This window comes from Leucopleurus acutus, assembly GCF_964270905.1.
Source record: "Leucopleurus acutus genome assembly, chromosome: 4".
Lineage (NCBI taxonomy): Eukaryota > Metazoa > Chordata > Mammalia > Artiodactyla > Delphinidae > Leucopleurus > Leucopleurus acutus.
Window position 1 is genome coordinate 5,525,529 of NC_139146.1, and position 5,570 is coordinate 5,531,098.

Consider the following 5,570-nt stretch of genomic DNA (forward strand, 5'->3'; position numbering starts at 1 on the left):
GCATCTTCTCGATCTTTGCCTCCATTCCTTTTCTGAGGTCCTGGATCATCTTCACTATCATTATTCTGAATTCTTTTTCTGGAAGGTTGCCTATCTCCACTTCAGTTAGTTGTTTTTCTGGGGTTTTATCTTGTTCCTTCATCTGGTACATAACCCTCTGCCTTTTCATCTTGTCTATCTTTCTGTGAATGTGGTTTTTGTTCCACAGGCTACAGGATTGTTGTTCTTCTTGCTTCTCTCAGTAGTCTTGCTTTATATTTTCATCATTCATTTTTTAAAAAAAGATAAATTTATTTGACTGCATTGGGTCTTCATTTCTACGCGTGGGCTTTCTCTAGTTGCAGCAAGCAGGGACTACTCTTCGTTGTGGCATGCGAGCTTCTCATTGTGCTGGCTTCTCTCGTTGTGGAGCAGGGGCTCTAGGCATGCAGGCTTCAGTAGTTGTGGCTTGCAGGCTCTAGAGCTCAGGCTCAGTACTTGTGACACACGGGCTTAGTTGCTCCGTGGCATGTGGGATCTTCCCGGACCAGAGCTTGAACCAGTGTCCCCTGCATTGGCAAGCGGATTCTTAACCACTGCACCACCAGGGAAGCCCTTATCATTCATTTTCTGGTGAAGTACTTTCCCAAATTGTACTAGAGAACATCACGACTTCTGTAATAAGGTAGCTTGATGTCCTTTATAGGTCAACTAAACCAAGTTCTAGGTTCTTAAGCGGATTTCTATGGTGTTAGCCCATTGAAATGCATCAAACAGTGGAGCTTTGCAGTTTCTAAGGTATAACATAATATTAACAGAGAATGACTTCAGTGTTTTTGCTTCCTCTTTCCTGTATGTATGTGTTCATCTCAATGTTTTATTTTAAAAGTAAATGTTAAAACTGTTCATAGGCGCTTTTCCCCTTCCTGTATTTGGTGACATGGCCCCCACTGGTACCATGGCAGGCTCTGTACTGATCATGATATTAAGATGAAAAGATCATATGAGCAATTGGAAGGAAAATGGAAGCGATTGTTTGTCAAGTTTCTGAGATTTCAGGCTCAAGTGTTTTTTTTCTTTTTTGACCTTGGCCTCAGATGAGCTTCCTTTTATAATTAGTAAATGATTTGGACCTGAATATATTGCTGGTACTCAAAAACATTCTACTCAAGAGTGACTTAATTGTTTCAAAGATTCTATTTAGGGGGGAAGAATTGTAAAATGATATAGATCTTTGATGTGACTAATGTTAGGGATTTAGTTAAACCCCTTAAATTTTTTTCTCTGCAAAGATATGGTTCTCCTTCAGAGCCTCAGCTACTGTTTACATCTGGCTAAAGTGTGGTTGCCTCCGGGATCCCAGCGGGGTGAAAAGATGGAGTGGCCCAGGGCAGGAGCTTCGCGCATTACATTATCACCTGTCGCTGCATCTTACATGCTTTGTAAGAACAGTGGCCCTCCCCATTCAGGTCAAGAACTTGATCACCAGCCAGGTGCCCAGAAGCTTGTTTGACCTCATTAAAACTGAGCGATCATGTTAACGTTTGGGGCGGAGGCCAAACCTCTCGGAGCTGTTTAAAATTTCTGAGGATATTATCATAGGATTTGGTTTCTGATCTTTTCTTAGTATTTTCTAGTGGATCTGTCTGAATAGAAATAGACTAAGAGGGAATTAGATCTGGAAATTGGAATTAAAAAGCAAAACGTGCTACAAAAAATACAGCCAACACATGGCTACTTAGGTCACTTTTTTTTTTTCCCTCTAAAAACAATTTGGGATGTAAAAACCTAGAAAATAGAATACTTAAAAATTATAGCTAAATGGGAACATGTGAACTATAGAAGTATAATGGCAGGGCTTCCCTGGTGGCGCAGTGGTTGAGAGTCCGCCTGCAGATGCAGGGGACACGGGTTCGTGCCCCGGTCCGGGAAGATCCCACGTGCCGCGGAGCGGCTGGGTCCGTGAGCCATGGCCGCTGAGCCTGCGCGTCCGGAGCCTGTGCTCCACAACGGGAGGGGCTACAACAGTGAGAGGCCCGCGTACCGCAAAAAAAAAAAAAAAGTATGATGGCATTTGCCGGCCAGAGAGACAAATAATTTTAGTTGTTTTTATTGTCAGGAAGTAGTTTCTACCTGAAACTATGCTAATTCAGTGATGACCTCTGCTTCCACGCCTATCCTGCTGAAGGGCAAAAAAGTAAATTTAGATCACATAGGAAGTGTGGCACAGGATAACAGTGCAATTTCTAGTGGCTTTGTCAAGGTCATGTGGGATCAGATTTTCTGAAATTTGCAGATTTTCTTGGACAAATATCCAACCTATATCTATGAAGGATAAAGTTTTTACTTCTAGTTGAACTATTTCCTGCCAAAGGACATGCTTCCACCATTGCCTGGGGTCAAGTAACCTTCCCTGCTCAGTGGTCCTGTCAAGTCGGTACAAATGCCTCCACTAATTGGTGTCCTGCCCTGTTGTCCTCATGCTGATTTCAGCATGAAGCCAGTCTCTCTAAGAGAACGGGCAGAGTGTGATGAAAGCCCTTGATGCTATGGAGCACAGATATGCGGTGCCTGAATGTGTTTGTTCAGTCAGCGTGGACACTTTTCAAACGCAAACAATACAGTTAATCAATTTGCTTGTTATTTTTGACTTTCATAGACACGATATGTACAGCACTGTGCTCTTGCAGATAGCTAACTATTAGCCATCAATGATTCTAGGACTAATCCTTCTTTCTTAAAACTATTACCAGCCATGGAGATAGTCAGAAGGAAAGAAAACTAAGTCTGAATCCCCACTGCCAGCTGACATCTTATGCTCGCAGTTGGGTCCTTTTGGGCACCATCTTTGTAACTTCATTTTATATTTTTACTTCATTCTCCTTGGCTACAAAATTATGATTTGGGACTAGAAGTTGACTAATATCCTTCTTATATTGAAAGTATATGATTATATGACATAACTGGGCCAAAGGATGGAAGTGAGGATTAATGAAATAAATAGTAGCTGTGCTCTTTTTTTTTGAGGTACGCGGGCCTCTCTCTGCTGTGGCCTCTCCCGTTGCAGAGCACAGGCTCCGGATGCGCAGGCTCAGCAGCCATGGCTCACGGGCCCAGCTGCTCCGCGGCATGTGGGATCTTCCCAGACCGGGGCACGAACCTGTGTCCCCTTCATCGGCAAGCGGACTCTCAACCACTGCGCCACCAGGGAAGCCCCAGCTGTGCTCTTTTGATTCATGGATATTTTATAATCATGCGCTTGATTTTTAAAAAAATCATTCTCTTTTAAAAAATTTTTTTGGAAATATAACTGATTTACAATGTTGTGTTTGTCTCAGGTATACAGCAAAGTGATTCTGTTACATATATATATTAAATATATTATACATATAAAATATATATTAGGTATATATATTGTATATATAAAACGTATATTATGTATATATTTTATATATATATATACTTTTTTTTAGATTCTTTTCCGTTATAGGTTATTACAAGATATTGACTGTAGTGCGGGCAACTTTCACATGACTTTAACAAAAATCATAACACCTTACCTTTGCACAGTAACACCTAACCTTGTTCTGGGTATATCACAATTTATCAAGCACATTTATATACATGCTATGATTTGAACTTCACAACCACCTAGTGTAGTGAATGAACGGAGCAGCTATTGTAGTCCAGTGTCTCAGAAACATCATGTTGAAGAGGTCACCATGGTTTGTGGTTGAACTGGCATGAACCCATTTCTTTTGTCACTAGTATTGGGTTGGCCAAAAAGCTCGTTTGGTTTGTCTATGTTATGTAGCTGTTCCACTCTACAACTCTACCTGTACACTTTATTTTCTGTTAATAATCCTAATAATTTTTCAGACTTAAAGAAACATAGAACCTTGCAATATATAGGATGGTCATTTGCGTTTAACTTACTGAAAGCAGTTTTGGTTGGTATTTCAGTATATTTGACCTGTTCTAATCACATTCTGAAAATTAAATTGTAGAATTGTTGTGAAAGTGATTTTATTTTTACTTTATTTTCAAGGCTTCTGTGAAAAATTTTAAGTTCTTGCAGGTAGAGGTGAAAGGAATCCTACAGGTCTGTGATTGCAATGGGAAGCCGTCTTAATACCCTTATTTACAAAACAGAAATAGAGTCACAGAGGTAGAAAACAAACTTACTGTTTTCTAAGGGGTAAAGGGTAGGGAGGGATAAATTGGGAGGTTGGGCTTGTCATAGACACACTACTATATATAATATAGATAACTAATAACAACCTACTGTCTAGCATAGGGAACTCTACTCAGTGCTCTGTAATGGCCTATATGGGAAGAGAATGGAAAAAAGAGTAGATATATGTATATGTATAACTGATTCACTTTGCTCTAAAGCAGAAACTAACACCTTATAAATCAACTATACTCCAATAAAAATTAATTTTAAAAAATGGATAGATGTGTGACTAGGGAGAGGGGCTGGACTTTAATTGCCTGGTAAAACCTAAAAGGCTTCTTAAATTTGGCGGGAAATTGCCCCCTTCAGACATAATTATAGGAAAGTATATTGAGATTTGCATTCCAGATCATGATAACCAAACATTGGGCAATCTTAGAAATTGTGTTTGCAGTTTGATTACTCTTCGTAGGCAGCAAGGGCTTATGATTTATTGAGAAATCTACACCCTGCATTGTAACAGTTGTTGTGTAACTTCTCAGGAAGTCTCATCCTGTGAACTGTGACAATAAATCATAACTGAGACCCCGAAACCCTCCTTCCCAAATTCAAAGAACAACTATTTCAGAACTATCTTCTTGAGGGATGTTTGACTTTCTAACAACTAGTTTTAAGGAAGCTAAAATCTCTAAGCAAGACGCAAGCACTTATATGAGTTTTATCAGGTTCGTGCAAAATTGTTACGTAATTTTCGATTTCTTGAAACTCTGGGGTAGACATTTTTTCTAGGTTTACATTCATTATATTAACATGGCTACTGTTTCAGTAAGTGAACACCTTAGTAAATAATGTTTCGTGTTTTCAACTCCTCTCAAAAAGGCATCTTCTTCAGGGATTTCAGTTTGGCTCTTTTGAATGGAATTAACCCAAAAATGACATTCTTCACATTGACTCATTCTCTTGACTGAGTTACCCTTTATTGGTTTGGCCAACTCATCTTTATCTTGGGATGCTGGGAAAAGACATTTATCCTTGGTTTGAAAATCTTGCTGATTTGCAGAATAAACCCCAGCCCGATCTCTTATCTTTTGTCCGTTACGTAAGTCGTGCTGTGTGAACTAACATCTTGTCACTCATTGTCCTAAAGCGGGAGCCAAACTGGTGAGAAACCACCTACTGTTGGATATGAAATCTGTGCCAAAAAGGCTACAGCTCCGTGCTGTTCTGCGGTGGCCCCCCCTCCCCGTCCCGCAGTGATCAAATAAGCCTGAGAGCAAACAGGAACTGCGGCAGCAGGAATCAAAGGATCCTGCTAGCCCAGCAGAGTAGAGGGAAGTGAGGAAGGGATTTTCTTAAGGTGAGGTGACACTATGCAAATAAAGGTAGCCTTCCTTTGTTTTTGTTCAGGACATTT